The sequence below is a fragment of the Bos indicus genome, chromosome 22 (genome assembly GCF_029378745.1).
Source record: "Bos indicus isolate NIAB-ARS_2022 breed Sahiwal x Tharparkar chromosome 22, NIAB-ARS_B.indTharparkar_mat_pri_1.0, whole genome shotgun sequence".
NCBI lineage: Eukaryota > Metazoa > Chordata > Mammalia > Artiodactyla > Bovidae > Bos > Bos indicus.
In genome coordinates this window covers 8,934,678-8,947,444 of record NC_091781.1, presented here as the reverse complement: position 1 = coordinate 8,947,444, position 12,767 = coordinate 8,934,678, and the positions used below count along the sequence as shown (strand labels likewise).

Here is a 12,767-nt window from a genome sequence, read left to right as displayed (position 1 = left end):
GGGGGAGAAGCTGGTTTGGGATTTGTTTTCTAGCAGCCCACTGCAAACCTCTCTAGTTCATTTCTCCATGATACCAGGGAGATTTCCATATTCACATTCTCTTCCTACAGCCTATTCAATTTTTCTCATGCAGGATTTATAGGAGAGTGGAAAAGCAGGACTAGTCTTAGCGTGTACACATACTTTCCCATACACAAGACTGAACCAGGAGACCATCAGAGACCATATCCCTTTACAGCAGGAAGGAATGAAATAGCATCAAATTCAGCACTAGATCCTCTGAAGCAAGTCCATTCCCTCTGCCAAGGCCAACTCACATGGGTATAAAAGTCCTAGATTTGGCCCACAATTTTAGGCAATGTTAATCCATAACTTCCCTGCAAGGCCCATGAATCTTAGAAGGAAGAATTTCTTCCATGGATAGGAAGGAATGGGAGGAGACAACAATGGGAGGAGAAAAAAATTTTTCTTTGATCCACAGACTTCTCAAAATCTTTTATCAAGAACAAAAATTTGCTGGAAAATGTACTATATTCTTAGCAACTATTTTTGCTTGGTTAATGTTTTCAGATAACCATGAAGGTAAGTAATTTGCTTCCAAGTAAAATCCATCATTTCCTCATACAATGCATTGGTTAGCGTATCCAGGGTTTGTGCTATCTTCTTGGTATGCTGCATTTATTTTAGCTGCAAGATATTTCAAACATAAACTCTAGGTCAATGATTGCTTCTGCTGCAAAGATTAAAAAAAAGAAAAGTTCTGTAGCAAGGACATGATATAATAATCCATGCATAGGATAAATCAATATACTCATTTTAGTAGATACACGAAGATAATTGTTACAAGTTGCTGTTGTTCAGTTGCTAATTCATGCCCGGGTCTTTGGGACCCCATGGACTGCAGCATAACAGTACATTTGTCTTAAATAAATTTTTGAAATTTCAAAAACAAGATAAATTTTAAATATTAAATATAATTTTTCTGATATGAAGTGTTCTGAGGGTATTGAAATTTCATGGTTACGAAGCAATATGGAAAGTAGTATGAAAAAGGAATGAGCCAATTGTATGTACAGGATGATTACTGATAAAATGAGACATGTGATAATGAAGGAAGATTGGAAAAAACTTTTATGTGTTATGGAATACATAACAGGGAACTATTTTTGTATTCTTTCCTATCTACCAATTTTCCTGTGACATGATTCTGCCTCTTATAAAATGAAACAAAGATGTTTTAAAACTAACCAGGTTGAGCAGGGACACTAAATTTTTATCTAGTCATTAAATCAAACAACAGCTACTAACCAGTTACTCTGTCCCAAATCCTAGAGAAGTATATTTAAATGCCTCGAGTCTTTAGTGTGTGCTCAGTAACTCAGTTGTATCTGACTATCTGTGACCCTTTGGACTGTTGCCACCCAAGATCCTCTGTCTATAGGATTTTTCAGGCAATAATATTGGCTACGGCTAAGTCACTTCAGTCGTGTCCGACTTTGTGCGACCCCATAGACAGCAGTCCAGCAGGCTCCCCCATCCCTGGGATTCTCCAGGCAAGAACACTGGAGTGGGGTGCCATTTCCTTCTCCAATGCATGAAAGTGAAAAGTGAAAGTGAAGTCAATCAGTCGTGTCCAACTCTTAGCAACCCCGTGGACTGCAGCCTACCAGGCTCTTCTGCCCATGGGATTTTCCAGGCAAGAGTACTGGAATGGGGTGCCATTGGAGTGGGGCACTATTTCCTCCTCCGGGGATCTTTCTGACCCAGCAAATAAACTCACTGTCTCCTGTGTCTCCTGCAGTGCAGGTGGATTCTGTACCACTGAGCGATCGGGTAAGCCCTTGACTCCTTCGTTTTCAGAAAACTCTTTGGAGAAGAAAAGGTTATCTCTTGTTTGTAGATGAGGAAACCTAGACTCCGAGTAAATCACAAACCCAGTAAGAGACAATTGGCAAGGATACACGCTCCTTTTTAATCTATCATATTTTTCAGGTTTTTGAAACCTAGTGCTATATTACTTTGCAATTAAGACTAATGGGTTGGATCTCCTTGTAGTCCAATAGTTAGGAATTCACCTGCCAATGCAGGGGACATGGGTTTGATCCCTGCTCTGGGATGATTTCATACTCTACAGAGCAACTAAGCCCTCCATGAAACCTAGAGTTCATGCTCTGCAACAAGAGAAACCACTGCAATGAGAAGTCCTCATACCACAACTGGAGACTAGCCCCCTGCTTGCCACAAGTAGAGAAAGTTTACATGCTGTGATAAAGACCTAGTGTTGCCAAATAAACAAATAATTATTCAGTGTGACTCTATTACCTATAGAGCAAAACTGGCGGTGGCCAGTGGAAGAAGGTCTTGAGGGTGGGAGAGGGCAGTGGTGGGGACACTAAATGCCTTATCCTATTTGTTTCCTCTAATATCATTCACTAATATCAGATTTCCTCTAATATCAGTCCCTTGGACTGCAAGGAGATCAAACCAGTCAATCCTAAAAGGAAATCAGTCCTGAGTATTCATTGGAAAGACTGATGCTGAAGCTGAAGCTCCAATACTCTGACCACCTGATGTGAAGAAGTGACTCATTGGAAAAGATCCTGATGCTGGGAAAGACTGAAGACAGGAGGAGAAAAGGATGACAGAGGATGAGATGGTTGGATGGCATCACCAACGCGATGGACAGGAGTTTGAGCCAGCTCTGGGAGTTGGTGATGGACAGGGAAGTCTGGTGTGCTGCAGTCCATGGGGTCACAAAGAGTCGGACATGACTGAGCGACTGAACTGAACTGAATATCATTCACTAAGTCAAGATACATTAACACCTGATAGCAAAATTGTAACAGAGAAGAACAAATCTGACTTCGTACTGGACCTTGTCTGCTAGCTCTAACCCTTGTGCTCTATTGCCATGCCAGCTGTGCACCTCTGCAAAAGAACCTTGCCTGTAGCCTGAAATATGCACGGTGGTGCACTTTCAAGGCTCAGCCCTACAGGCTTGACCTTTAAAGGTAAAACACTGCCATTCATAGAGAGATAAAAAGCCGTAGACCAGAAAATGACAATTGTCTTATCAATAGGAGCATGGTGACCACACCTACATGGACAGCTGCAAGAACAAAGAATTCTAGCACCCAAAAGTTTGCAACAAGCAGCAACTCCCCCCTCCCCTTTTAGGATAAAAGAAGCCTGAATTCCAACAGAGGTAAGACGATTCTTTGGGACACGAGTCCATCATCTGGGTCTCGGAACTTTCTGAACAAGGCTGCAATTCTTTGCCCCAACACCTCCTTTCTTGATTTATGGACCTGTCATGCTGAGGAGCAGTACAAGCTTGAACTTGGTAACAAACCACAATTTTAAAAGATCATGCAAAATTTGACATTATAGTAAGGATGTAGTTCTTGTCTCAGTGGAATCTTTTTGTATGTTTTTCCCTTCTGTTTCCTGAGATGGAAAGAAGGAGAACAGTAAAGAAACTCAATGGATTGAGCTCTGTGTGTGTGTGTGTGTGTGTGTACCAGAAAGGTTAAGAGTTTCGATATTTAATAGATTTGTGGAGTGACAAAATAGTGTGATAATCATTTGCTAACTTTTGAAGAGGAATTTTTTAAAGTCCTTTTCAAAGAAAGGTCTGCATAATACTATGACTACATTTATATAATGCAATATACAATGTGTAACTTTATTCATAAATCAACATATTTACAGCATAATTGTGAGAAAGGGGCATACCCAGATGGCATTCTAATCATTTGATAACTTTTGAAGAGGAGTTTTTTTAAAGTCCTTTTTAAAGAAAGGTCTGCACAATACTATGACTATAACCACATTTATATAATGCAATATAAAATGTGTAACTTTATTCATAAATCAACACATTTACAGCTTAATTGTGAGGAAGGGGCATAAGCAGATGGCAATCTGACTCACTTATTTAAAGGCCAAAACGTATTTGTAATGGACAGTGACCATAGAGTATGTAACCTCTAAAGGGGGAAAAACACCAAAATGTAAAAATCATCATCATTCATCTTATCCTTTATTTGTCCCTGTGCTTTTCATTTTTTTGCTACTGGTATTTTCCACAGCAGAGTATTTAGAGACCAGGATTTGGAGAATTTAAAAGGCTTTGTGCAAAATGAAGCAGGCACCATCCTGTGTCTATCTTTCATACCGTACTCTTTGTGGGACTAAAAAATATGGAGAAAGCTTAAAATAGCTGACATTCAACAGTGATGCTACCTAAACCTAACCTGTGCTTCCCTAGGGAGGAAAAAAGGGGGGGAAGGAACAGGAACAAAAGCATCAGCGAGTACTTTACCATAGGATAGCTATTTAATTGAAAACTATAGCCTATTTTTGTGACTCCCGTGGATAACTGACATACAAACTTGTCTAGCCTCATTCTTCTCTCATAATAGTGACCTGCTGAAGCATCACTGTCTGGCTAGAACACATGTACCCACCACTTGCATTTATATTTGAGAAATTATTTATTTCTCACTACAGTTTCCCCATTTAAATAAATCGCACATGTGACTTGTGCTTCCTTATTGTTCTATACTTCACTCTGGAGGTCATCACTCTTCATCCTTGAGCACCCATTGGCAAAGCTCTCTGTCTCATCTTGTTGAATTCTCCATATGTCATCAGCATGAATCAGTTTACTATTGACTTGGGGGTGGTTCTGGTTGCAAGATATTAATGTCTGCTCCCCCTCCTGGCCCCTCAATTTCTTTGCAGCTGCAATGTTGGGCTGTATGCATTATGTGGGCCAAAAGCACCTCCAGGAATTGACATCGTGGGTGGAAACACAAAGAGGCCAAAGCCAGGAGAGCTTTACCTCAGAATCTAAAGGCTTTTCAAACAGCTTCTGTCTTCTAAATTCAGGTTCTTTCGATGACTTTATTCAGAGCATTTTCGGGACTGATGTGAAACCAGATACACTCGATAGAATCTGAGATTATTTCTAGACTGCTTTGCCCACAGACAAGATAATGTGATGTGAACTTGCTTTCCCACAAAATTATTAATGACACACTCTATACATGTAGGTAAACTGTGTGTAGGGGGTCCTAAGGTCTGAGTCTATGTCCTTTTGAAACACTTAGTTCAGAGCCTTGGGGAGCTACAGTACCAGTCAGTCACTGAGAGGATAAATCACTCAAAAGTCATTTCTACCTACCTTAAATGGTTGTTTCTAGATCTTGTTTGTTTGTCTGTTTAAATAAGGCTCTTCACCATTTGACGTGATGGCATGGAGGGTGTTCAACCATCTCCATTTATACTTGTGCTCCAACTAAGCACAGCCCAAAGATATCCTCCTTTAACGTGTCCAAGAAGACATGTTCTGCCAAACGAACAAACACAGACATGGTATATTTGGCAGATATGTTGATGCTATACATCTTTCTCTCGGAGATTAACAGGAACATTATCATATTGAAAATGTGTACATACATGTGCATATACATACTCAGTTTTTATATAACATCTATAAACAAAAAAGATCTTCACAACCCAGATAATCACGATGGTGTGATCACTCACCTAGAGCCAGACATCCTGGAATGTGAAGTCAAGTGGGCCTTAGAAAGCATCACTATGAACAAAGCTAGTGGAGGTGATGGAATTCCAGTGGAGCTATTTCAAATCCTGAAAGATGATGCTGTGAAAGGGCTGCCCTCAATATGCCAGCAAATTTGGAAAACTCAGCAGTGGCCACAGGACTGGAAAAGGTCAGTTTTCATTCCAATCCCGAAGAAAGGCAATGCCAAAGAATACTCAAACTACCACACAATTGCACTCATCTCACACGCTAGTAAAGTAATGCTCAAAATTCTCCAAGCCAGGCTTCAGCAATACATGAACTGTGAAATTCCAGATGTTCAAGCTGGTTTTAGAAAAGGCAGAGGAACCAGAGATCAAATTGCCAACATCTGCTGGATCATTGAAAAAGCAAGAAAGTTCCAGAAAAACATCTATTTCTACTTGATTGACTATGCCAAAGCCTTTGACTGTGTGGATCACAAGAAACTGTGGAAAATTCTGAAAGAGATGGGAATATCAGACCACCTGACCTGCCTCTTGAGAAACCTATATGCAGGTCAGGAAGCAACAGTTAGAACTGGACATGGAACAACAGACTGGTTCCAAACAGGAAAAGGAGTACATCAAGGCTGTCTATTGTCACCCTGCTTATTTAACTTATATGCAGAGTACATCATGAGAAACGCTGGGCTGGAAGAAGCACAAGCTGGAATCAAAATTGCTGGGAGAAATATCAATAACCTCAGATATGCAGATGACACCACCCTTATGGCAGAAAGTGAAGAGGAACTAAAAAGCCTCTTGATTAAAGTGAAAGGGGAGAGTGAAAAAGTTGGCTTAAAGCTCAACATTCAGAAAATGAAGATCATGGCATCTGGTCCCATCAGTTCATAGCAAATAGATGGGAAACAGTGAAAACAGTGGCTGACTTTATTTTTCTGGGCTCCAAAATCCCTGCAGATGGTGATTGCAGCCATGAAATTAAAAGATGGTTACTCCTTGGAAGGAAAGTTGTGACCAACCTAGACAGCATATTCAAAAGCAGAGACATTACTTTGCCAACAAAGATCCATCTAGTCAAGGCTATGGTTTTTCCAGTGGTCATGTATGGATGTGAGAGTTGGACTGTGAAGAAAGCTGAGTGCCGAAAAATTGATGTGTTGGAGAAGACTCTCGAGAGTCCCTTGGACTTCGAGGAGATCCAACCAATCCATCCTAAAGGAGATCAGTTCTGTGTGTTCATTGGAAGGACTGATGCTGAAGCTGAAACTCCAGTACTTTGGCCACCTCATGCGAAGAGTTGACTCATTGGAAAAGACCCTGATGCTGGGAGGGATTTGGGGCAGGAGGAGAAGGGGACGACAGAGGATGAGATGGCTGGATGGCATCACCGACTTGATGGACATGAGTTTGAGTAAACTCCGGGAGTCGGTGATGGACAGGGAGGCCTGGCGTGCTGCGATTCATGGGGTGGCAAAGAGTCAGACACACCTAAGTAACTGAACTGGTAACACTCCATAGCTGCTGCTTCTGCTGCTAAGTCGCTTCAGTCATGTCCGACTCTGTGCGACCCCACGGACTGTAGCCCACCAGGCTCCTCTGTCCACGGGATTCTCCAGGCAAGAATACTGGAGTGGGTTGCCATTTCCTTCTCCAATATACCCCAGAGAACTAGTATTTAATTAAGCCCCTATTTCTTATCACCATATATCATTTAAGGGCCAAAACCAAAGCCCTTTTCTTTGCTCTGAGAGTCATCAAACCACAGTGACAATTAGGGATCTCCAGGGGTTTATAGCTCATTCATTTTTGTATCACCATACAGTGCTCAGCACACAGTTTTACTTAAGAGTCAGTGATCTCTTAATATTTAATGATTACGTGGATATATGCATTCGACACTGACTAGAGCTTATGTGAGAGAAATGCCTTTAGTTACTAGACTCATCAAACTGGACTTCTGTATGTATTTAAAAAAAAAAAAAAGGCACAGGGTAAAAAACAGTTCTATAGCATGCCGTCATGCCATAGAACATGCCATTATTCAAATAATCTACCATCTCCTTTGTTCATAAGCCACACTAAAGTCTAAACTATGTTTCTGAGAGTTTGTGCATCTGCTCCTAAATCCTTGTGCCCTAGTTGAGTACTTGGATCTGTCTTATTTTTAGCACTGCAGAGTCATAAAACCTCCCAGTGGAAAGGAACACTTTACAGTCAAGACAGACCAATGGCTTCATTTTCTAGATGAGGTAACAGAGTCTCAGATGGTTCACAGGATCTGCCCAAGGTCACATGGGAGAAATTTTCAAAGAGGTTCTGTGTACTTTTCCCTGTGTATCCAACAGTCTCTGGCACATTTAATAAGAAATATGACACATTAATTAATTATATTCATAATATAATCTTACAAGCTACTTTTATATAGACAAACCTTGGAAGTCTGTTACCTTAAGACTTAATAGAAAAAAAAAAAAAGACTTAATAGAAAGGAAAAATTTCCTCACTAATTAATTATGCTACTGTGTAACTTACTAAGAAATGATACACAGCAGGTCTAGTCTGCAAAAGAAAATCAGATAAAGTGATGATTGTGTGTCTATGAGAGCTTGTGAGATTAAAGGTGAAAGTGATCCAGAGTTTGCAACAAGAATGTTCTGTTCTACGTGACCACACTTCATCAGAAAGTTCCACTATACTTGCTTAAAAAGGGCACATCTGATACTCAAAGTTTGAATTGAAAGAATTAGAAAATTTGAAGATGAGAAAGTAGTTTCAATATTAGTATTGGATGGAGTAAATGTTGAATAAATTTATTATGTGAAACAAGAGTAGTTAAAAAGATCAAATACATGGTGATTATACAGCAGCTTGAAAACAACTTATAAGAAAAAAATGAAAAATGTGAGAAATGGACAAATCATAATAATTATTATACTTGTAACATAAATCTCAATCTTTAAAAAATTTAAAAATGAAGTAAATATAGAGTTTTTAAAATTAAGGTGAGCAAGAGTAACCATTCAATGGTTAAACAGACTTTTTACATGCAGAGTTAAAAAAATTACAATTATGTAAAGTTTAAAAATAAAATAAAATTAGAAAAAAAAATAATAAAATTAAAAAAAAATTATTTTGTAATTTCCCTAGAACATGGACATAAACCAATGGTATAAGGGACCACTGGAACAGCTCAATTTATTCCAAGAACTAGAAATGTGAAAGCCATGTTCTCTGTAACAAAGCAATAAGACTAGGAATGACTAGCAAAATTTTAACCAAAAAGTTACAGGGAAAAAAGGGAGACACTTTGAAGACTTTTAATTTTATTCTCAGAATGTGAGTTAAAAGGATTCACATATTTACAAAGCCAAGACAGACAGTTGAAAATAAGCTGTTGTCAGAAATGTGTACAAGAAAAGGAAAAATTTGAGAGCTGAATTTAAAGTGAGGCTATAGACTCGATACTGCAGAAAACTGCATCACTGGGACAAAAGACAAACAGGACAGAATTCTAGAATTTGATGGAGAAAGCTAAAGAATACACATTAGAGAAGAGAGAATTATGGAGGACAGATGATACATCCAAATGATCCCATCCAGGTAGGTCAAATTCCTTAGCATCCATTTCCAATCAAAACCCTTTGGTAATGAGAGTAGAGTTCTCCTTACAAAAATGAAGAATAGTTACTGAAATTGACATCCAGTTCAAGTTAAAGGGCAGCATGCTAAAAGTATTGGGCTTCCCTGGTGGCTTGGACAGTAAAGAATCTGCCTGCAATGCGGAGGACCCAGACTCGATCCCTGGGTCAGGAAGATCCCCTGGAGAAGGGAATGGAAACCCACTCCAGTATTCTTAACCTGGAGAATCCCTTGGACAGAGGAGCCTGGAGGGCTGCAGTCCATGGGGTCACAAACAGTAACACAGGAATAATACTGAAATGTTTGAATACAAAGGTATATTTAGGAATATTCAAGATGTTTGGAGAATTAAGGAGAAAGTCAATATATATTTTAAAATATCATGCTAATTTTATGCACAAGAATATTTTCTGTGTCTTTCAATTCCTATAGATTCATGAGCTAGAGACTGAATACGTGAGACCAAATTGTCTCCAACTCAGTCACGCCTAGGCTCCAGTCTGTGTAGAGGTCACCGAGCGACTTCACTTTCACTTTGATGCATTGGAGAAGGAAATGGCAACCCACTCCAGTGTTCTTGCCTGGAGAATCACAGGGACAGGGGAGCCTGGTGGGCTGCCGTCTATGGGGTCGCACAGAGTCAGACACAACTGAAGCGACTTAGCAGCAGCAAGATCACAGGGAGGAGCTCGATGAGCTTAAATTCCTTTCTAGCTGTCACTGTCAGTTAAGTCTGAGACAATTGCTATAGATGTCAATATCTACCTGAGATTAAACACTGACTGTGACCATGCCATTTCCTGTTTTACTCTAATAATCATGTTTACTGAAAGTTTATTATGTGCCAGACATCATTCTCATAATTTAATTCTCACAACAATACTTTGAATTGAGTATTAGGGATATTTCATTTTTTTTCTTTTTTTAGATAAGGAAAATGAGGCTCAAGGAGTTTAGTGATCGGCAGAGGTCACACAGCCAGAAGGTGTTGGAGATGTCCCTCTAACTGCCCTGAGCCACTGGACCACACTGCTGCCCATGGTGGTGTTTCTTAGGATGATTTTGCCTCTCAATGTCACCATGCTCCCTACTAGCTCTTTTTGCATGAAACCTTGTGTCCCTGTCATCCTGGTTTTCTGGCATTTTCTTCTAGAAGGACTTAAGATTGTGGATCTCAGAGCTACACCTGCTTGAGTAAATGGGCCAGACACGTGACCCATTCCCAGTTACTGCTTTACAACTTGGCCGTCTCTCCAAGGGGCTGGTGTTTTGCTCAGGAAATGGAAAAAAAAAAAAAGAACTCAGCATTTCCAAAATTGTATTCTGTGAAACATCAAGTAATATGAACTTTAAATTGACATTTTATGGAAATAACAGAGCTCCATGCTCAGTAAAATACATATAAAAATATGGATTATATAATATTTAGCCAATTTACTTTATTTTTTAATATTTATTAAATTATTTGGCCAAGTCTTAGTTGTGGCATGTGGGATCTTTTGTTGAAGTGCAAGGATTCCCTAGTTGTAGTGCAAGGGCTCAGTAGTTGCGGCATGTGGGCTCAGTTGCTCTGCGGCATTGTGGGATGTTAGTTCCCTGACCAGGGATTGAACCCGTGTCCCCTGCACTGCAAGGCAGATTCTCAACAATTGGACCACCAGGGAAGTCTATAACCAATTTCTATAATAAGACATTTTTCAAAACATTTACCACGGTCATGTACGTGTGCATGTATGCTAAGATGCTTCAGTCATGCCTGACTCTTTGTGACCCTATGGACTGTAGCCCACCAGGCTCCTCTGTCCACGGGGATTCTCCAGGCAAGAATACTCGAATGGGTTGCTGTTTCTCCTTCAGGGTATCTTTCTGACAGAGGGATTGAATCCATATCTCTAAAGTCTCTTAAATTGGCTGGTGGGTTCTTTACGGCTAGTGCCACCTAGAAACCCAATGCTAATGAATACCACACTGGATTTCTTAGGTGCTTTATGCAATATAAACTTTATTTTACTCAGGAAATTCTGGGGAAGTTCTACATTATCCAATTATTTGTTTATTCAAACAATCATGTCATTGGAAACTTCATGATCATGGATAACTATGCTTAAATGGGAAGCTTGGACGCTGGGCATAATATTACAGAAATAAATTGTTAGAGATATGAAATACCTCTTCTGATTCAGTTGTATCATATATAAACAGCTAATCTCCATCTTTATTTTTTAGAAGGAAGGAGAAGTTGTTTAGCGCCACTGAGTCCAGTCCTAAATACGTGTTTCATCCTTTCTGACATAAACTGTTTATAACAAATGAACTCCAGCCTGCATGCAGTATAAGCTCCATCACAGTTAAATCCCTGAGGCATTAGGTGAGCCTGACTCAGGTGTGCGAGTCAGCTTCTTAATTCCATTTCAAAATGTGCCTTCTCGTCAGAGCGAGAAAGCAGCCTCCGCTTATGTGGAATTAAGGTTAGGGTCCTTCCATTTATGCTGGATTGAAGTGTTTCTTTCTTCTGCGTATAGAGCTATTTCTCAGCACAGCGGATGTCCAGTACCACAGGACGCATCATTCTTGGTTCATTAGCAATGCTTGACTAATCCTGATGATCAACTTCTGAGAGCAGTCTGCAATAGGTTACATCATCAGTGACAGATAACAATGTAAAGTGGGAAAACAAGGAACCAGGAAAGACTTGAAGTAACTGTGTACTTTCCTAAAAGGGATTACAAACAATAAAAAAAAATACAAGTGTGTGTGTACATATATTATACGTACATAAAGTAGTTATTATATATATATATATATATATATATATATATATATATATATATGTATGTATGTATACATAATATGGGTTTCCCAGGTGGTGAGTAGTAAAGAATCTGCCTGCCAATGGAGGAGGTGCAAAAGACACAGTTTTGATCCCTGGGTCAGAAAGATCCCCTGGAGTAGAAAATAGCAACCTGCTCCAGTATTCTTGCCTGGAAAATACCATAGACAGAGGAGCCTGGTAGGCTACAGCCCATGGGGTCTCAGAGTCAGACACAACTGAGCAACTGAGCAAAATATATTATATATTTAGACCCTGATGCTGGGAAAGATTGAGGGCAGGAGAGGAAGGGGGCAAAAGAGGATCAGATGGGTGGATGGCATCATCAACTCAATGGAGTTGAGTTTGAGCAAACTCAGGGAGAGAGTAAAGGACAGGAAAGCCTGTTGTGCTGCAGTCCATGGGGTTGCAAACAGTTGGACACGATTGATCAAATGAACGACAACAATGTACATATATAAACATATATATATATATATATTAAATGAAACATTGAAACTTTTGGATGCAATATAATATATTTCCTTCTTAAGTTCTAGAGTTAGAGCCATAGATAATTAAATTAGTTTTTTTTTTTTTTCCCTTTCTGCCCCTTTTCCCCTCTTGGACACACTTTTTTAAAATTTATTTCTTTAATTGAAGGATAATTGCTTTACAGAATTTTGTTGTTTTCTGTCAAACCTCAACATCAATCAGCCATAAATTCAGTTCAGTTCAGTCACTCAGTCATGTCTGACTCTTT

The 12,767-nt window shown here is 39.5% G+C and overlaps 1 long non-coding RNA gene across 1 annotated transcript in view; it reads right to left on the bottom strand.

Moving 5' to 3' along the window:
• Window positions 1-562: 562 nt before the first annotated feature.
• LOC139178692 (uncharacterized) overlaps window positions 563-12,767 on the bottom strand; it is a 107,564-nt gene continuing 95,359 nt past the window's right edge. The window contains exons 2-3 of the long non-coding RNA XR_011563181.1: window positions 5,189-5,353; window positions 563-687 (exon numbers count right to left, since the gene is read on the bottom strand). This is a non-coding gene — a long non-coding RNA (uncharacterized lncRNA). The remainder of the gene's footprint in view (window positions 688-5,188; window positions 5,354-12,767) is intronic.